This window comes from Anopheles coluzzii, chromosome X (assembly GCF_943734685.1).
Source record: "Anopheles coluzzii chromosome X, AcolN3, whole genome shotgun sequence".
In the NCBI taxonomy this organism is placed as follows: domain Eukaryota; kingdom Metazoa; phylum Arthropoda; class Insecta; order Diptera; family Culicidae; genus Anopheles; species Anopheles coluzzii.
In genome coordinates, this window is record NC_064669.1 from 12,335,821 (window position 1) to 12,357,825 (window position 22,005).

The 22,005-nt window shown below is 44.7% G+C and overlaps 1 protein-coding gene across 1 annotated transcript in view; it reads left to right on the plus strand.

The window, feature by feature from the left end:
- The first annotated feature begins 361 nt into the window (after window positions 1-361).
- LOC120955222 (carbonic anhydrase-related protein 10) overlaps window positions 362-22,005 on the plus strand; it is a 70,999-nt gene continuing 49,355 nt past the window's right edge. Inside the window, exon 1 of the mRNA XM_040375869.2 lies at window positions 362-1,018. The gene's annotated coding sequence lies outside the window, so the exon portion shown is untranslated. The remainder of the gene's footprint in view (window positions 1,019-22,005) is intronic.

Consider the following 22,005-nt stretch of genomic DNA (forward strand, 5'->3'; position numbering starts at 1 on the left):
TGCGTCTTGTATGGCCACGGCAATCGGCAAAGGCAGTGTGCTGTCGGCTGTCATTTTCGCGCTGGGCGGAGGATCTTGGATCTTTGAAGTATCTCGTTTCCCTCTCCCCTTCCTATCGCCCGACACACGACCGACAATGCAGCCGAACGCTGGCTGCCAGCGACCGTGACCGAAGCGGAGGACGGCGTGCCGGATAGGCTCTCGGGCTTCGGCAATTTCGCCCGAATCGGCGGCCGCGTACCGCGCCGACTCGTGGCCGCCTGCCGATTCTGGGATAAGGATGCGTGTCGGGCGCGTGCCGTTTGGCTGGAACAGCTGGAACGGCCGAGCCGGACACGAGCACGAGCCCGAGCGGCCTGCTGCAGCCGTGCTGTTAGAACGCTCTGCCGGTCTGTACCTGTATGCACACTTGCTGGCGGTAAACACACGGTCCGGTTTGAGGAGTCAGTTGTCGTTTGACTCCTGCTGTGGCTTCATGCAAGGCCCACCTGGTAGTGAGGGAGTGCGTTTGTTCCGACCGAGCCGTTAGCGTAGCTTCGATGCAGTGCTGAAAGCTAGCGGGATCTAGCATCTATAGCATGTTGCTGCAACCGATGCTGAGCCGCACCGAAGGACAGATCACGGTAGCGAGCGCATAGCCGGCTGTAAAACGCGATTGTGACACGCGATCAAAGCCTGATCGAGAACGCTCAACGGTGCCCCCAAAAGCAGTGCTGAATTGGTCGATCGCTAGTGAACGGTGCGTGAGTGTGGAACCGAAAATGAGGAACGCTATCAGTCAACCAAGCAAGGCTTCGCTCTCGCTCGTGCTAATGATATGAGCGTGATCTTGCTGACAAGTCCTTTCTAAAACCCAACAGAAAAAGGTGATTTCGTAGTGAATACCGCGCAATGTGCTGGTAAAAATATCCCCACCAAGACATATCCGAAACTCGAACGATAACAGCAATCAAACATACCAAGAAAGAGGTGATGTGGTGGTGATCTTTCCACGCCGCTTGTCCTAGCATCACAGCAGGTAGGCAACTGAAGCAGAGATTTGTGAAGAGTGCTGCCCGATACGATCGTAGACGGTGCTGTGAATTAAAAGTGTGACATGTGGCAAGTTTGATTTAAAAGAGTTCAACATTTTGGTATCGCGTAATACCTGTATGAACTGTAGGTATGCCAGCAGTTGCAGTTAAATCTATGCAAGGCTTTTTGTTAGGTTTTTGCGCTCCGGTTGCACAAGTTTAGCCGAGTCATCCCGCACGTGAGCTGTCGCCTGTCGCTTTTGCACGCTGCTGGCAGCATGATTAATGTTTATGTTTCAATTAAAGTAAGCAAGATGCTGCCGTTGCCGGTGGTCCACATGCAGCCAACGGCAAACGTCGTTAGCAGGTTGATCTCACGGGCAGGTGTCAGCTATCTGTCATTACCCTAAGCAATTATGGTTGATTTTGCCAAACATGATGATTTTTTTTTGGTACAATATGCTGAGATTAAATACGTTGGAAGTATGTTTCATATTCATGGATGGTTTGTTGGGAATGAAGTTGGTTAAATTGTTTTTAAATTTACAATTTTTTTAAAGCCAATTTAATTGTGTGGTAGATTATAATTCGATTTTTTATTAGATCTTCACATGACGAGCGCTGGGCAGCTTATTCAAGTAGTAGAGTGCTCAAAGTTATCCAACTTTTTTTTACGTCATTTGTTACAATGGTGATGCAACCGAACGTTTTCTATTGATTTGGGAAAGTTAAATATGTGACTGTTTGATAATTGCACAAAAAAAAATTTTTTATCATGAAGGTAGTATTTGAAACATCTTGCCTCAGCTTCTGCTGTGGTGTATGATGTATTTCGATGTTTTATTTGAATTTAGTGAAGGTACTAATATTAGCGATCAGCCCAAATTCAAACAATGTGATTGTGAAAAATGTGGAAAATGAGTAGTATGTTTCTAATGGTTTACAGGGTTTCCCACGATTTATTGGTTGGTTCTCATCAATTTTTGGTGGGTTCGCATATTTTTTTGGTGCGTTCCCACGATTTTTTGGCCGTTTCCCAGAAATTTTTGGTCCAATTGCATTGATATCCACTCGGAATAAACGAACCAAACCAAACCATGGGATCCAACCAAACCAACCAAACGAACCAAAAATCTATGGCATACGAACAAAAATCGTGGGAACGCACCAAAAAATCATGGAAACTGACCAATCGTGTGACCAAACCCTGTATTACCTCTTTCGATGCCAATTGTTTGAACGAATAAACTCTTGTTAATTATAACTTATTCGAAATAATTTGTTGTGTTGGTTCAAATTTGTTTTTTTCTCCCTAAATAAAAGCTGTTATCAATAAACCACTTTACTTGTATTGCTGTACGGGAGGCATTTGTCGCTCAGTTGTGTTCCTGTTGCATTTTTGAAATTTTGTTACAATTCCTATAGCATTAAAATAATCATAGGATTTTTTAAAGGATTCCAGCGGATTCTGAAGACATCGGATTGTTTGTTTTATTTTATACAATTTTAAAACCTTTTCCAATTTATTGTTGTTTTTTTTAAATTTGGATGAAAATTTAAAAAAAATACTGCTAAAACATATTCTTATTCTGTTGAAATAATTTTTTAAAAGGGGCTTCTATTATATTTACAATGATAAAAAAAACTAAAACAATGCTAGAGGAACAAAATAAAGCAACTAATATCTCCTGTACAGCAATTAAATTAAAGTTCTTTATTTATAATAGGTTGTATTTAAAAAGCTGCTTGTGAAAGCGATTGATGTAATCGCAAGATCCAAAATCAGTCATAAACCAAACATACATCCACTACTTGACTGTTTGTACAAAACGTGCGTAAAGATATTGGTTTTCTGCAGTGAAAATTAAAAACTTAGAGATGAATTGGAATGTAAAGGCTATTGTTTAGAACCTGCAAATTTAAATTCTCTTTATGGAGTGAATAATAGTTTGTTTTTTTTTGTAACGAAAAGTTCCCAGTGAAGGGAAAAGGGTGAAAAGATATTAGAAAAGTTGTTTTTTCTACCATCAATTCCAGTAGTAAGGGTAAGATTGAATGACACGACAATCTTGATTCACTATCCACTGCTCTTAATAACCTGTCAGCTGCCAAACACTTTTAACAAAATAATAATGATACAAAATATGCCTTGATAAAGCATCACTGTCTCATTGAATCTCTCCCCAGTCGATGGGTGAAAAAACTGTGAAAAAGCATATCCCGTGCAATAATTGTAAGCGGGGAAGAAATTTCACAGATCACCGATTGCCCAACGTTGCCTGCATTGCCTCAGTTATGTAATTATGTGGAGCAACTGTATGCAACCGTATGTCTTATTTTGGTCACTACTCACTAGGGATTGGACTGTGTTAGAGGAGGATGAATCGGAAGTACAAAGCAAAATAAAATAAAAAAAAAACAACGAAAACAAAGCAAAACTACCTAACGTAAAAGTAAAACAAAAAAAATCGACAACAAAATACAGAATAAAAAACACACACTAAAAGCCCGTTGTGCTAACCGAAAACACGGGAATACGAGAGCAAGGGAGAAAAAAAGAGGAATGTGCATGCATCGGTTGCCAAGGTATACATGTATGAAAGCATAAATTCCTCGTCCATGTGCAGCTCGTGGCAAATGGTGCTCGCGGGTGCATCATTTCAAGCGATACCAGGCTCGAGGTTTGCCTTATTTTTGTACCCCTTTTCGCTGTCCTCTCTCCTCTCTCTCTCTCTTTCTCTCTCTTTCTCTCGCTATGTTTTACCCCGTTCCTACCAATACTTCAGATCGCTTCAGATAAAGGTACCGCAGGAGAATGAGCGGAGCGCAACAAGGAATGTACTAGGAATCCCACATAATCGATCCCAATCTCCCGTCCCCAGTCCCCATAAAGCAGCCACAATCCACCACCCCTAACAAAAAAAAAAAGAAAATTTCGTACATCCAAAATCGGAATTCGCTAGCGTGAGGCGACCTCCCGTTCCCGGTGCAAGTGTGCAGCCAAGGGTTTAAAAGTGTTTTTCCGCAGACCATTGGTTTCCAATTCCCAAACCTAGGGAACTGGGGATGGGAAATGGGGCCGTTCACCGAAACGAATTAAACCGCAGGGCTAAGGTGTGGGTGTATGTGTGTGTGTGAATGTGTGTTTCCGTGTGTATGTGTGTGTGAGTGTGGGTGGTGTGAGTTGAGGGTGAAGCTGGTGAAACCCCCGCCTCCCGCAGTACGGTGGTGCAGTGGGGTGGGCATCATCCAGAAGTTGTGCTAAAGTTCGTGATTGTGCAAATATGAAGGAATGGAGCGAATGCGAATGAAAGGGCAAGAGGAGGGCAAATTTTCTCTCCCGTGGGGGACTGCCAAACTGCATTGATAGGGTTTAGAGAGGGGTGGGGGTTTTAAGAGAGAGAGAGAGAGAGAGGGAATCGGATATTCGGTAGAAACGGTGGCCCTGTACCGTAGTGACCGGGACGGAAATTAAAGGATATTTTTCGTAGCAGTTGGTTCCATTGCTTTTATGGTTAACCGTAATCCCTGCAAGCGCATTATGCTGATCTCTTCCCGACGATCGTCTTGTGCTGCTTTGGGCAAGCGGTCGAGTTCGTTCGCAACGTTTGATTGGCCGCCGCTGTTTGGGTTTCTGTTTGGGTCCAACAAACCTAGCTTCGGGATAACGCTAATAACTCAGTGAGCAACGTTCCAAAGCATAAATATTGGTTAACTTAAGAAGTTTAGCTTACTCAAGACCAACAATTTGCATGTAAGTTAGTGATGCCAGCTGGCACAAAATCTTGCTTTAAAATTAAGTAAAATTAGGTAAATTGAAATATCCCAAATTCCTCGCGAAGAACTTTGTAGCATGTGTCGTAGTAGTTGATTAGTGACGGCACTCTGAAGTCAAGTTCCTCATATTTTCACCCATTTTTCTGACTTTGAGACATTCCGTAGGGTTCAAAAACCGCGTGTCGAAGTACGACTTTCTTCACTTCATCGATAAGGGTACTCTATAGCTTCTACAAAAAATCAGATCAGATTTAAAAATCTTAAAGCCCTTCCGTTAATTAAATCGTAAAAAAACGAAGTACAATGGAACCTCGCATAACGACTTTATACCATACCAACGCATAACGTCTTACTCCATATAATCGGTATAAAAAGTGGAATAATTGGTTCCAGGACAGCAATTGTGCTGGTAAAAATGACATATACGTCCCTGAATATATGAATAAGTTTTTTGTTAAACTAATAATTGGGATGTTCTCTGATTTTACTATTTCTTCATCATTATTATTGTTCCACTTTCGATTGTTCCTTCTTTTCATGTTTGAAAATACGTTTTTGAACGATGTTTAATGGCTTGTGTCGGTACCTGCATGATTTTTTTTTCCTAAAATACGAAAATTTCGTCTCAATCGAAAAAATATGTATTCAGGTAAAAATTCTTCAGTACGAATAAGGATAAGAAAGATATTCATAAATGTATGTGACATCAAATCTTCAACACCGTATCTGTAGTCAAAGAAACTCCTCCAACTGGTAGCAATTGGCAGAAGAAACTCTCGCCTTCTTTTTTTACAAATACAGCCAAAAAGGCGTGCAAGAGACACTTATCAACATCTTCATATGACACACATTTGAATTTGACAATTTTCCACCAGGAATTAGTCGTATGTGAAAAGCTGCTTATGTCTCGAATCTCTCATTTGCCTGGGCGAAAGTTCAAAACTAAAGCAAATCCTCAATGCTAACCGATCGTGATCTTGATTTCGCATCGGCACCGCAAAAAATACCCAGGGCACAGATTAAACCTATTTTTGTCTTAAAGGCACCAATTTCTGACAGTGAGTCAATCGCTATCTTATCAAAATTTAACGTAATTTATGACACTGTGTGTTTCGGAATTATTGAAATTAAGTTAAGTAGTGAAGGATTTCATTGATATAATTTCAAATGTCTAAGTTGTTGTGTAAATTTTTAATCATGTAATGGAGTGAAACCTACAACATGCCCAACACAACATTTATGTATTTTTAGAGTAAAACTTGATGCGTTCTTTCAAATATTGATGTCTTAACGCCAACATTAGGTAAATAAAGGTGCAAATCATATGAGGTTGAGACTGAACAGAAAGTTGGATAGTCTCTTTTGATTAAAGAAATGGCTACAAATTGGCTGAAATAGAGTGAAAATCATGCGTTATCGTTATCAGTCATTAACATCGTTGAAAGGCTGCACTTGTTTCTCGCGTGTTTATTCGAGCACCTAAGCTAAGAGCACAAGTTCCGATAATTGATAGAATGGTTAGTTTGCCGTGAGTGTTTTAGATTCTGGCCTGATTTTCTTTACTCACATAGTCGAAGAGCATCCTCATCTATGTGTGAAGATGACATACGAGGTTACAGAATTGTTCAGAAATTCTCAAAGTTTGCACATATCCGGAGTAATGCATTCCGAGTTAGGTCCGAGTTAGGTCGACCGCAGCTGAACGTACGGGTAAATATCACTTAACTGCTTTGCTTAGTGTAATTTTATTTCCATGTGTTCTTATTTCCACATAATCAAATATTTATAGTGAAGCATTTAACATGAAAAGATTTGATGGAGGCGACGAAAAAATGTACATTTGATTCTAGGTCCAAGAATATGTCTTTAATATTTTCTTCGATCCAATGAACCATGTGCTGCAGTGAAGTAAATTAGTGCAACAATTGACCAAACAACTAAATATGATTTAAAAACTACAAGAAACCTCCACAACAACCACATTATTCATGGATGATTTTTTTAAAATATTTATAACAAGGCTAGTTTCGAAAACGTTTGAAAACAGAAATACTTAAACTGTGCAAACCTCCTCCCCCTCCCTCTCAATAGCAGACAGCGAGAAACATTTTTAACTGGAATCCGGCCTGCAAACCCAAAACAAGTGTGACATCACTGATCTACACAATCCTTAGAGGTAAATCAGAAACACAGCAGCATGTGTCAGGAGATTGGCTTGGAAAATGATCCAATAGTTTCCTTGTACATCCTTCCTTGTTGGTGTCATTATGAGTTTCGCTGCTGCTGCCCATGCCCGCCCTTGACAGATTTAGGTTACACCGGAGGGAAAAGCAGCCACTGCAAAACTGTCACTTTCAAAAGACAGCTCCGCGCTGAAATTTAAATGAACTCCACCGCCAGACTAAGGCAAACGACGAACCCACCGAGCTTGCCGCCATAATCGATATATCGATACGGAATGTTTTGTTGTTTGATTAAAAAATAGAAGATAAAAAAAACATATCTTTTCTCCTCATTTCCATCGATCAGATTGCACGAAGGATGTCATCCCGTCTCGCTGCAGCCCGCCAGACGCGCGGAAGGTCGTTTTCTTTCATCTGCACGGTCGGTTCTTTTTCGCTCTCCTCTCGCCTTTGCACTAGCATTTGATTTCCCTACGAACGGCGCCGACACAGCAGTGCAGCGCGGGCACAGTTCGAACGCGAGAATGTATAACGACGAATAATCATAAATACATTCGTTATTTGCATTGCATTAGAGATTCAGCCATTTCACAGTCGTTATCGATGCCCCCGTGCAGCTGTGTTGCAATTTGTGTGCCGAAGCATCCAGGAGCCTGTTTCCGACTACCCTGCCGGCGAACCGAGTAAGACGATTGTTGCAGCGATTCGATTTTTCGATTAAACTATCGTTTGCTTTGCGACGGCGACCGGCGACGAGGGGTTCGGAGGGCCGCTATTTTGATGGATGCCTTTGACGGATCGATAGTGACGCTTGCCCGGTCACGTTTACACCCAAAGAGCATTAGGGAAGAGAGGAGCAGGAGGAGAGAGAAAAGAGCGCCCAGGAAGAGGCGAAGATTAGGGTAACGTTTCTTTAAAACATTTCGTTTTCTTGTTGCTCACCCCGCGAAACAACCCGGCGCCGCAAACAAGCTCCCGGGTGAAGGCTAATGAAGCAACAATGATAACTCAACTAACATCGGGAACTGTTTTATCTTCCAATGGAGGAGGGAGCAAAAACAAAAAACAAACTCCCGCACTACTCTGAAACAGATGCACCGGTAAAGATTTTCCATCCACCAGCAGCACTGTGCTCCACTGCCCAGCATTCGGTACCCCGGACGGGCGAACTGTAATTGAGCGAAAAGAGCGAGAAGAAAAGTAAAAATAATAATAAAAAAAACAGAAGCAAAAAGCGCTACTCCCGCTACTACACCGGGAAGAAGCAGGAACAGGTGTGCATCTGCTTGTCCCTATTTATGTTACTACTGCCACATCCCGTCCGGGGTTTCCGGGCGGAGATGGTCGGATCCTTTCAACGCTCACCACGGCCGGGACGGGCAAGATTTTTCTCATTTTCATATTATTATAGAACAAATAATAAATTTCATCCCATTTCTCTTTCGCTCGTGCCCGTGGCACCGTTTGTGGGCTGGTAGACGAAGGCGGGCGGACCTACTCCTTGTCCGATGTCACTTTTCTCTTATTTTCTATATCCTTCTACTACATGGCAAAGCCCAAACGAAGCGATAGGACGAGAGGAGCAAAATTAAAACGTTTGTGTGTGTGTGCGCTCTCTCTCTCTCTGTCTTTCGTGATGATGGTTTTGGATTTTTTCCGAACAAGTTTTCCTCCCCACCACCGCCATGCCATGAGGTATTTGCGTCAAACTCGTGATCCATCAGAGAAGGACAGAAAAAAACAACAAAAACCAACAAACACCGGAAGCTTAGCACCGAACGTCCGGTTCGTTTCGTTTGTTTATGTTTGAGCCGGACCCATTTAACACAGCTGAAATAAAAAAAAAAAAAAACAAATCCACAAAAAAGGAAGCCAACTGTCTGTCTGGCTTTTGCATTGTGTGTCTGTATCCATTCGGTGGCGACCAATTGCCTTGTCTGACGCCCGACTCCCGCGTGCACTGAAACAGTTGACATTCGTATGAAGCCGGTGTGTCGATTGCATACATCCCGGGCGTTGTCCCAATGCTGATGGGCTTGCACATTATGCGAATTGTGTTCAGGCCGAGCTCGAACTCATTTAAGTTGGTCGTTTTGAATTTTGCCGATGGAGCGATGCCGAGGAAATAATAGTGCATTTAGGATAGAGCCGTTCGACGTACGGGTGATTTTGATTACAGCGCCTGAAGGGCAGGCAGTGCGTTACAACAGGTACGTTGATGAGGTTTGCTATGCGTATAGCTCCCGTATGTAGTGACTCACATTGCTGCAAGATCTGGCAGCGAACGTTTGGGCGCACTAAAACTCAAACTTTCTCACGAATTTTGGTATTGTTTTGGAAAACACTCAACCTGCGTGCAATAAACAATTGGCATATGTAACGCCTGAAAATTAGGCAAAGCTCGTAACATGCCGTTCCCATCACTAGCCAATTACATGCTTGTTGCCACGTTTAGATTGTATTACCGAGCAGCGAAAAGTGCTCGTATCATCCTGCAAGACCAAAAAAGCTGCTTGTATTTTGTTTTCCTCTTCTTTTTTTTTTAGCCTCAAGCACAATGTAAACGAGATGAAAACTAAATATTTATCTTTCACACTCTCCCTTTTTTTTGTGCGGTACGGTAACAACACTATCAGCACACAATGAGCCGGTGCAGTTGTGGCACACTCGTCTCGGCGGGGGCAGCTGGGTGGGTAAGACAAATAGATCAACATTTAAATTCTACCTTAGCTAGCACGATTTCAACGATTGTGATGAAAAGCCAAAAACAGAATAATCTAAATGTTCAAGAGATGGAGAGAAAGAAATAGAGAGAGAGAGAGTGAGATAGAATGAGCGAGAGAGAGGGAGATAATCAAAGCAAAAAAGCGTACCTAGAAGTCCATCGTTCTACGATTTATTTTTTCTATTTTTTGTCGTAGTTGGTCTGCATCGGTAACCAACAGGCACAGCGCAGTTCGGTCGCTCTTAAGCAAACTGCTATCATTTTCGTGCCCCGTCCCACGGCTAGTTAAGTCAAAACCCTGATGTGTGTGTGTGTATGTGTGTGTGCAGTTAGGACGTTCCCGGTTCCCGGGATCGGGATGCTGTTTTCAACATTGGCAACAACCCGCAAGGTATGTTTGCTCACCCGGAATAAACGGGTCATACGAGGGAAAAACATACAACTTTCCTTGCTGCGAAAAGCGAAGGCAGGAAAGGGCGAGTGACAGAGAACCAACATCAACTCGATGAACGGTAGTGTATGAACTTTCATCCCTGTTGCCAACAACAAAAAAAGAAAAGAAAAATAAAATAAAAAAAAAGCGTAAGCGCCATCTGTCGGGGAGTCATAGGTAAGGGTAAGAAAATAAACTAGAGCGAAAACTTTCAATTCATTAGCCGGGCGCATTTTAACCTTTGCCCGCCCTGCGAAGGTGTGGAAACATGCCGCGCTGCCAGGATGGAAAGGGAAGCACCGTGGGGGAGCTGGTTTGCTTTCGGTGCTTCAGTTTGTTGCCAAAACTAGGAGGCTGGCGGGGTTCAGTGAACCTGCATTCAACAAATTATTTCCTCATGCTGCACCGTACGCCGACGGTACGAAGTTTGTATTTGTGTTTGCGATCACTGACAGATTGTTTCCGGGGGGCAGATTTTCGGCACCAGGGAGAGAGTTCAGTGTCACGGTGAAACGAACGCTCGGGCTGCCTTGCACACTGCCGCGCCGGGACCTAACGAGTGGCCACGGATAGTGGGAAGCGTCCGCTCTAATCCGGGAATGAGCCTAAACTTATTTGTGCAACATTTTCTGCAAATGAACCGTATCATCAATATTGGTCGTTCTACGCTTCCCATCTTGTGTGAGTGTTTATGTGTGTGTTTTTGTCTTCTCTTCCTCTCCTTACTAACGCTACGCTCTGGGCAAGTAGGAAATTCAAAATTGTCATAAAAGTATTTCTCAAGCAAAACTACTGCTGCTGAAGGGCTGTTCGGAAAACAGGCCCGACAGCCATAGCCACGGTGGCCCGGTGGCTAATCCGCTTAACTTTTGCTTCCGCACAGCTTCACAATGCCTACCCTTACACCTGGACCGCAGCATCCCGCGACCGAAACTCCGGTAGCGTTTAGAGCTTCGATGGCCAGAGCCGAAAAAAAAGGCAAAAAAATCGGCACCATTTTAAAACTACTGCCTTTCGTAGCAGCAGGCAGCAGTGCCTGAGCCACACCAAGCAACTGCGCACAACTGTGACACGGCTGCGATACGTTAATTTCCAAGGCGCTGGCACCACGATACCTTGGCCCGATCCGGTGGCTCAGGGAGTGGTGAGCGGAGGTCGCGCACCGACACTGTTGCCGTATTGTTTTTTTGTTTGCAAGGGGGAGAAAACATTTGCGCGGGTCAACCGGAAAAGCAATCACTAGCACGTGAAGCTGGCACCATGAGCGGAACTAGAAAAAAAACACACACACTAGCATGAGCACTCCTGGACGGAGCAATGGGGCAAAAACACAGCGCTTTTGACAGTTTTCACAATTTTTTTTTGTTATACTTTTTCATCCCGATTGCTTTGCCAAATGTTGTTGATAAGGCGTGGGTTGCAGTGTGTGCCCTGTACCGACCGAATGTACCTTTTCGCGCGACTCGGAACTACTTGAGAGTGTTTCGTGTGCGTTGAAAACTAAGGAGCAAACCAAGGAGACAGGAAAAATAAGGTTGAGGCTATAGTTTAATTCAATCATCTGTATGTATACGACGAGCAGGTTTCCGCAACAAACACAGGCTTGCGCTACAAAATGTCGCCTGAGCGTTTCAGCGCCTGGCCGCCGTAAGTGGCTCAGATTTTCGTAAGTGGCAACGATGCAGCGGGACATCTTAACATCAGCTGGCAAAGCAACTGCTTGGATCGATAGTTTACTTCCAGCCGTGTCACAACTGTAGTTCAAGGGAGATAATCTTCAAACTTTTGCGCGACATTGCCAGGCAACACTCCAAACTACGTCGCTGGTAATAGGACGGGTGGATGAAGACATACGCAGTGACGGATTTAGGGTACCAAGGACCCTCAGGGGGGGGGGGGGATCTCGAGATCCCTCGACTACTGGGCCCCTACAGTTTATTTATTTTTTATTTTTTGTTGTATTTATTTATTAATAATTTAATTTATTTATTTTACTATTCAACACCTAATCCCTAACTTATTTCCCTAACATCTGCTGTAATCCGGTGTCGGCAAAATTTGAAATTAATAAAATATTCTCTTTAGATGCGTTGGTTGTTAAATTAAAATCAATGTGATTAGACCATGTATTGAATTGCCTTGTCATAGCTAGGAATGGCTAGAACGCCTGCTCTCACCAACAAGCAAGTTACGAGAGCGAAGAGGTCTCGAAGGTACGTAGTTGTTGTTCTTCTCTAGTGGACAACGTCTTATTCGTTTTTTTTTTATATTTTAGTAACAAATACACATTGGTTTAACTTAAAACGATGTTCGACCGTCTGTGGGCCAAGCAGAAGGCAACGCGAGCGACAACTTGGCATGGCTGTAGGTACTCTGAATTAGTCACATTATAAAGCAAGTCTTGTAAACTTCCGTTGTATTGCGTCTATTGTGTTAATCATCGTAGTGCAATTCGGGCACCTAAGACTTCACCCACCAGCGCACTAGGCTAGTAAACAACGACATAAGACTTAAGTCATGACTACATTATCGGAATTATCGAAAGATAAAACCTAGCATATCGTATGCCTTGTTAACAGTGTTGTCAACGTGTAAACGGAAATTAAAACTAGAGTCCCGTGTAACGCCTAGATCACAAACTTCCTCATGACGATCTAACACACTGCCTAACAACGAATAATTATACTTGATCATTTTTTAAAGTCTGTGAAACGATGTAAAAAAAAAAAATTCATGAACTAGTTCTAGATCATTTTTAGCCACCAAGTACCAAAAACCAAGTATGAGCCTCTTCGTCCATGGGGCCCTTATTGGGTACAGGAGTTCTAGATGAGACTACTGTACACTGTACACTTAAATCCGCCACTGGATATACGGAAAAGATGGACATTTCTCACAATTCAAGTATAAATGAAATTTTGATAAATGTTTATATTTGAGCATCCTATCCTAATGCTTTTGCATGACATCCGTCACTTTGGGCAAATTTGAGAGCAGTGCATATTTTGAATAAGGCGGCCTGCTTGTGGGTCTACTTTCACTGCTACGGATATTGGGCTCTACAATTGCATTATTTCTATTTACGGCTGCGTTTCTATGTGAATGAGTTGTTGTTAGGTTAGGTCTTGTATTCTGGTAGTTTCTGCCTCATCAAAGTGAGAAAGACGCACACTCTAATATCTATTGTTGAGTAACAGCCAGAGATCACTCTTTAACAGTAGAAAGCATTGAAATCTGTGAGGAACCGACGAAACCAACAGTCACCGTGCCTTGCACGACGCAGATGAGTCACCTCACGACTCACGAGCTATCTTGCCACAACTTGGACTGCCTCATTTTGCGTTCAATCAGGAAGAGGAACTGGTAAGGCACTTGTCATGAATAGATCAGAGACTTTAAGGGATTTCAGATGTCGATGCTTGAAAGCAGGAATTTGGTTTGGATAGAAAATATGGCAAGAGCTTTGGAATTGGACAGTTGAGCAATATCCTAAAGTGAAACTGCGAAATGTCCTTGGGTAAGCATGGATCAGCCCCAGCTGCTGATACATGAAATGTGAATAATGGTTTTGGTTCTGGGTAAGATGAATGAGGTTGTCAATTAAGGCCAGCACAAATTTCAAGTTCACTGTATGTATGTATCTCTATTTTCTACAAATATTCTCCAAAGTTTGTCTTGAGGACGTTACCTGTCTTCACTTACAAGTATGAAGTATGAATCGTTGTAGGAAGTGCAATGCATTCATTTACTGCAGTTATTGGTCTCTCGACTGAAACCTTTCAATCCATTAAACATCATTTCAGAAGTGACTTCACTAAAACAAAATCTTTGAATAAAACTGTATGTAGATTCGATGGAACGTAAAACACTTAACCTTCCATAAATAGACCAAATGCCACCGGGTAGACGTGGGATCTTCAAACAATCCGCTCTAACCCGCTCTTCCCTACGTGCATTCCTCGCCGGCGCATGCGATTAAGCATTTGTGTCCCCCTTCCCTCCATCCTACCTTACATGCTGCATACGCACGGGCCCAACTCTACATCCTCTGCTGCGATGGGTCGTCCACTCTGCCGCTTAAATCCCACGTCCGCCCCCCCCCCCCCTCGGGGGTACCAGCGTCCGACTCGCCTCTCCGGTACATTGGATAATGCGGATGTTGAAGTTGTCTTCGGTGGATCGACCCCAGCAGCACTTCGATTGCGATTTGCCGGTCCAAGTCCGAAATATTATTGCACCCCGCCTTTCCTCTTACCTCACTCTTACTCTTTTGCAAGCGGAAAGGGGAGAAAAAATCGATTGCGATTTCCATCATCACCTTGCGCCCGTTTTGGACCTCAGCTCCAACTCACTCACAGGGGAAACGCAGCACGCAGCTCGATGGTGCAGTGTTAGATGGTAAGCGGATTAGGCGAACTAGAAATGCGTCTCATCGATTGCATCGAACACACAAACACGAACATACTCGGGACTCGGGAAGCGTTTTGCACATCCGGCCAGCGGGGTAAAAACGGAAACGGACAGTCCACGAGCGCATCGGGTGTGTTCTTCTAGCGATTCTTTTTTTTTCTGATTTACTCAGAAAGAACTTCCGGCAGAATCCCAAAATGCTTACCCGCGGAGCTCCAAACAGTTGAGTTGATGGATTGGTTGTTTGTATGTTTTTTTTTTCTTCTTTCTATTCACTCCCTACTGCTGTGGAAATGGTCACCGCACCGGGTGCATCAGCATGCAGTAGGCAGCTTAGCATCATGGGGCGAACCCTGTGTGAGCCATCGCAAAAACTAAGCTAACCATTCAATGCTGGCCCCGGCATGTAAAATTGATGCAGTTTCGACGTTCTACGCGTGTAGTTTTCGGACCAAACCTTCTTGCGAGCCCGCCAGACACAACGTCCTGGTCCGGTCGAGAGTGCACCGTACATCGTTGCAGGGAGCACAGTAACATAATTTTGTTGCTGTACTTACCTATGCTAGATATATATTCTAAACGAGGCAACGCTTAGTGCGGCTTTTGGCGGACGAGCATGCGTTTCGTTGTGGGATGCTCCGAACGGCCGCTTTTGTTTATCCGAAGAAGTCCTCGGGTTGGAGTGTAGCTGCTAAAAGCCATCCTTGTGGCCCGTGGCACTAATCGCGCACATACAAATGGATAAATTGAGGCACAGCTCGCACCAGCAGCACGCACGCACGCGAGTTCCCAGCAGGTACTGAGTTCCGTCTCCGTGTGCACGTGTGCACCAGGGGTAGACAATTCGCTTTAAAAGGTAATAAACTGTCACTTAACCCCAAAACGGAGCTGTCGCAGCAACGCGATGGATGGCAGCACGGTGTAGGACAGATGCAGCGATAATTGGCTGGATCGAGTGCTGATTGGCTTACGGTGGTGGGGGCGCGAGGCGTATGATATCAATCATCGTGAATATTCGGGGCGGGCATCTCCCACCGACGGGACCGCACGACCTCAGACCTCAGCAGACGCACCGGCGGCCTGTGTGATATCATTGTCATTGCCGGCACGAAACGCTGTTGCTGTTGGTCGTTCTACCGGCCCCGAGTCACCGAGCCAACGGGCAAAGTGGCGACATCGTGAGTTTTACATAAAATGCACATCAACATCCTGGCTCCTGGCCGTCACAGTGGCAGTGTCCCTGGACCAGGACCCGCGAACCAGGCAGCCGGGCGCGAAACGGACCGGTGTGTGTGTGTGTGTGTGTGTGTGTGTGTGTGTGTGTGTGTGTGTGTGTGTGTGTGTGTGTGTGTGTGTGTGTGTGTGTGTGTGTGTGTGTGTGTGTGTGTGTGTGTGTGTGTGTGTGTGTGTGTGTGTGTGTGTGTGTGTGTGTGTGTGTGTGTGTGTGTGTGTGTGTGTGTGTGTGTGTGTGTGTGTGTGTGTGTGTGTGTGTGTGTGTGTGTGTGTGTGTGTGTGTGTGTGTGTGTGTGTGTGTGTGTGTGTGTGTGTGTGTGTGTGTGTGTGTGTGTGTGTGTGTGTGTGTGTGTGTGTGTGTGTGTGTGTGTGTGTGTGTGTGTGTGTGTGTGTGTGTGTGTGTGTGTGTGTGTGTGTGTGTGTGTGTGTGTGTGTGTGTGTGTGTGTTCTGCATTTCCGGTCAACCATTGGCTGCGGCCGTAGCAAAATTTTCATGCTGCACTGTTGCTGTGCCCTATCCTGTTTCACAATGGAGAGACACATCTTAGACACCAAACACAACAAAAGGTGTGTTTATTGTTGTTGCTGTTGTTGCATTACAAGCATTCCCAGACACACCAGAATCAGGCACGGTATCGAGCGCAGATAGTAACGGGGAGTACACTATTATTAGCACTAATGGTCGGTATTGCACGTGTATTGCGCTGGAAAAGCTTCAGAATAGAACGTGCAGAAAGGGGAGCTTCCAACTTGAAGTACCTGTATCTGCGCTTGTATGTGTGTGTGTGTGTGTGTTAGTGTCGGGACACGTCGGACGAGCACACTTGAAGCCGACGGGAACAGCGGCGAACTGCGTGTAAAAGACTGAAGTGTTTCGATAGTATCCAGCGCCATCGATATCGGCCGCTGTCGGCCAGAATACACCTTGCCGAGTGCACATAGCAAAAGGCCGCCAGCCCACAGCAGGAGCGCCAGAGTGCCGTCGGGAAAGCGCAAGCGAAATAAAAAAGAAACTCTTTACCGCAGCTCTGTGTGTGTGTGTGTGTGCATGTTTCAGCGACCACCCTACCTCCCCTTTCTCGGGCGCCCCATATCGATAGCAAACTAATCAGCGATGGAAAACAGCACACACAAAATAGTACTATTTCATTTGTAATTGAACTCGAGATAATCGTATTAAATTATCTCTCCGAGAGTCCTCTCCGACCTTTTTTCTTTACTTGTTCCCCCCCTCCCCCCCCCCCCCCCCTCAAACTGCAACTGGTGCACTCTTGGTGCATGGGACGTTCAGCGGCCGTTCCCTCGGGATGGTATGCGAAGGGGAGGCAGCAGTGCACAAAACTTCATCGTTCAACTTTTGCTACTTTTCGATCCGAGCGGCAGCAGCCCGGGCGATTGGTAGCGGCGTTTCGTTCTGGCTTGTTCGATTCCGGGCGAAGGCAAACACGCCAAGCGGTACGGTTGTGCGATTGCCGCTCGGAAACGGTGTGTACACGCGCTGGCATTAGAATGGTGCAGCAAGCCGTAACAGTACGTGTCGTTCGGGGCGGACGGGAGTGAAAGAAGCGCTTATCCCAAGCGCACCACATCCCGCGCTCATCAGCTAACGAGATGCAACGGAGCTTGTGGGCGAGCGGAAAGCAGGAGTTAAGTGAGAATTCGCACACACACACACAGACACACACATACACACACAGACACATATACATTGATAAAAGAATAAGTAGCCGGAACGAATGTTTTATAATTGTCATTCATGCGGTTCGCAACTGTCAAATGAAGCTGACAGACGTTCATTCGTGGTTTGGTGTCTGTTTGTGGGCTATGTTTTTTTTGCTCCTTTGTCTTATTCTTCTTTGGTTTACTCGGGGCCTGTTAGTTTCTGACGTACTTAGGGCATCATACCCGTTAGTGGAATACGATTACGGTCTGATTAGTAAAGATGGGAAGAATTTATTGTCATACAAATAACTGACCATCTTTAAGGATGCAATTTCATACCGTCGAATGCTTCCAATTTAAATTATAGCAATATTGATTCACGAACCAATCATTAAGGGCAATAAAGTGACTCGAATGTTTGATAAAAAGTGTCAAAATGCTGATGTAGTAGTATGATCAGGGATGTACTAAATTAAGTATTTTTACCAAATCCCACCTCATACCCCAACACATGTTTGAGAAGGATGAAAGTGTCTATAAGATAAGTTTACACTAATAGGGGTAATGAGAAAAGAACGAGCAAGTGGTGGCATAGGTACACTCTCAGAGAAACCGTGCGAGTCATACACATACCCAAGGCGACATAGTTCCACCCATCGAATACAATGAAATACCGGCGCACTACTTATCAGAACACGACTGCGACATGCATAAGGCCAGTTTCACTGGTACCAATAATTAGCCTTCCAAAACAGGCCAACTAATGTATCTACAATTGGCCACTTACAATCATCATGTGAGTCCTGTTGTCCCAGACCGTGTACAAACTAGTGACGGGTAAAGTTGGCAAAAATCCGGAGTCCGAGTCATCCGGAGTCGGCCGTAGTCGTCCGGAGTCGTTCGAAGTCGGCCGGAGTCGGCCTTCGAAACATAGGCTTGTATATGATGTGCACGAGCAAAGTGATATAAAAAACACACAGCGAAATGAAATGCTTGATCCCAAGCACATTACACTGCACGGTTCCTGTTGACTCCGACAGACTCCGATTCTGGTCGACTTCGATCGACTCTGAATGGCTCAGGATCTAAACAACTCCGGGTGACTCCAGACGACTCCGAACGACTCCTGACGACCTCGAATGATTTCGGACAACTCCGGAGAACTCGTACTCTGGCTGGAACTAGTGGTTCTCATTTTGCCGGAGTCAGAATCGTACTAACAATAGCTGGAGTCGGATCGGAGACGTGGATGCGCTCCAAAGAGCACATGACTGGTACATACCGTAAATTCCCCCAAATAGATTTGTAATGTCCACTTGTACGCGCGCGTCTCTTAAACCTGTATTGTCTCTTTCTTATATATTTGCATATATATAAACAAAAATCTTATCATTATCATCGTGATGACAACTGCATTCACACGTTACATAATGACATAGGACATTTACATATATTTCACGATACACAGTTTACAGTTAACATAGATCATGCTCTCACGTTTGAAATTCAACAAGTTTCTCGCATTCTTGATTTCTCCAGTTAATATGCTGTACCGTGCTTGATATCTCCAACCAGTGTTGCGAACGGCAATAGTCATCGACGAGCATTTTACATTATGATACTTTTTGAAGCATTGAATTACGAAAAAATGTCATTTGACACGATAATATTTTTCTGATCAAGTGAACTAGATCGTCATCGAAAGTTAGTCCTATTTTCGTGTTTTCACGTGAAATTCTATACTCCTGTAAGTGGAAACCGTTTTTCTAATTGACTGAGTGAAAATATCAAGTGGTCTAATAGCTAAGTATCGGTAAATGCACGATAATGTTTGTTCTGGCGTAACATGAAAAATTTCAAATCATCATTCTACTTATTTTTTGCAATCATGTCATCGATAAAGCGCTGGTTGTTATTACACAAGCGATTGTCCCTCTTCGAAAGTTGTGTCATGGTAACCATGAATATTATGATCGAAAAATGATTTTGACAGCCGCTTACTGCGAATGTAATAAAAACTGTCGACAATTAACAACACTATCTCAAACTGAACATAGGACGACTCACACGACCCTGACCCAAGATCAGAGCAACGGAATGTGTTTTACTTTACGGTTTTACTACTAATATAGTTGATTTATACCACACTAATAGCGAGTAATTGCATTCAACGATTGTCGAACTGAAGCTTAACTTTCCCGTGAGTAATACACTGTTTCTACACGACAATGACATGAACATGTGATGATGGAATCTGAAATTATTTGTGTTTGTACGAATACAACGATTGTCAAAGATTTTTGTTCAACAGGCATCAATTATTAATCTGTATGAAATGGCATTACTTGATTATGTTTCAGCCGTACAAGCCTTTGAGCCAATCCCCATACTATCCAACAAAACAACAAGAATAGTTTTCAATAATATATCGTGTGCAAGGCAATCAAGAAGCGACATTGCTCTTGCTTTGTTGTTTGAACTGATCAAACCTTACCGCACTCTGTTCCCGATCTTTTACTGGTGAATATTTGCAATTGATTTTAATAATAGGAATCTCCAATTTCAAACCTTGGTTGAATGATTGAAATATTCATCAATGTTTTTTTTTTCATTCAGAAAGAAAATTCTATCATTTTATACTGCAATAATTAATGCACACAAAAACTTCATTCTGCTGGCCCGCGGCTCTCGATTATGTACTAAATTTGGTCCTTTATCTCAAAAGCTTGCAGACCGCTGATTTACGGCGATTTTGCTAACTACTTGTTCATTCCACAATTAGTGTAAAAAGCCGTACCTAACTTGCAGCAAACACATTTCATAGGAGCTCAGAAACATAGAGGCACACATTGACACAATGTCATAGGGGAAAATGGAAAGATATTTCCGGCCCCGGGGTAGTAGGCCTACCCGGTGCTGGCAACACTCCCAAATCAAACAAAACCCTGGCGCTTCCCAAGCTGCCCCAAGCCGTCATTATCGGTGTCCTTGGTTTGCCCTATTGCCCAAAATGATAACACACGGCAACATCTACATCTTCTCCGGCGCCGTTGCGAGACTGCCATTTGACACCAGCTCATCGCCAGTTCGTCGAGCTCTCGAGCAGGAAATCAATTATCCACGATATTGATCGGCAACCCGGGTATATCCGGTAGACGGATCCGGTGCACTGAGGCTCGGGCAGATAGTTTACTGTGCCTTGGAGCACGCCATTGAGGTTTTGGCGGGTTGCGACGAGTTGCACGATGAGCAAGCACCACTCAGCTGGGGAGGAGCGGGAGAATTGGCGGTTTTGGGGGCGAAGGGTGAGAGTGTTCGATGCTTGTCAGATCGGTGCGGTGAACCGGTGAATGTTTGCAACTTTCATTCCATTTTTTGTCTTGCTTTCTCTCTTTCTCTCTGTCTCTCTATTCGCGTCTGGACGCGATCGTTCGAAAGTTCGCCGCTCGACGGTAGTGCTGGCTGTCAGTTAGCTTGACACTGTCAAAAAACCGCCGGTGACAGCTCCGCCGAAGAAGCTCTTCTGTGCCGGTTCGGCCAGTGTCGGGCAAAGTTTGAAGTTGGAGCAAATAATTAAGATGGTTGGCTAGGTTGCCGAGCCAGGTTTACATCTGTCCATTGTACGACCACTTTATTGACGGATGCTTGATTAACCTGGAATTGTCATTAAGTTTCACTGGACCCGAGCTGCCCGAGCAAGGGCGTTGATTCTTCTTGCCACACGCACACAAAAAAAAACCCCTACCATCGTGTCAAAATGTCAAAACAATTGTCCCGGACTGGCCTGGGTCTTGCACCGGGCTGCGTTTTCATGCACACTCGAACCCAGCGAGAGGGGACGGACTCCCGGGGTTTTTCATTTCCTTTTGGCACGAAAGATTGATTTCTGGTCCTGGGCAACGTGAAGGGCAAGATTTATGCAAAAGGCCCTCCCGACGGTCGGCAACAGTCGTCAGCCGTGCACCCGCCGGGGAGTTTTCGCTCCTCTCGCAAACGGCTGACGGCTGCAGAGTACAATGAACCTCCTCAATGCAGCCCCAAGCCGTCACGGGCAGGACCAACGGGGCAGTAGTTTTATTTCCGGCCCCGCCGGTACAGCGCCGTACGTCAAACGTCAGCAGGCCACACACTGGGGCCACAGTTGCTGGATCGGTTGTCGTTCGGACGTTGTTTCGGACAACTCGGCGCTCGAACGCAATGGCACACAAAGACATTGTCGAGCGGAGCGTATGGATTTCATATTCTAATCGACACTTAATCTGATTTGGAGCAGTGCGAGCGTAACGAACCGGAAACGAGTTCTTCCCCGTCCCCCGGCGCGTGGGGCAACATTTAAGTGAAAATTCTGCTCCCGAACTGTGCCAGGGACTGCTGCTGGTCGCTCAGAAATTCCCCCAGGAGAAAGGGATGGAGACTGGCACTCGCACAGCGATACGGTTGCAGCTCAAGATTCCGGCTCCGGCTGCAAGACTCCCGTGCTCGAAAGGTCGACTCAATTATATGCTCGACATGCTCGGGGTTGCATTTTATTCATCAGCTTCCACGGGCCGGGTGATGGCAGCAACAAAC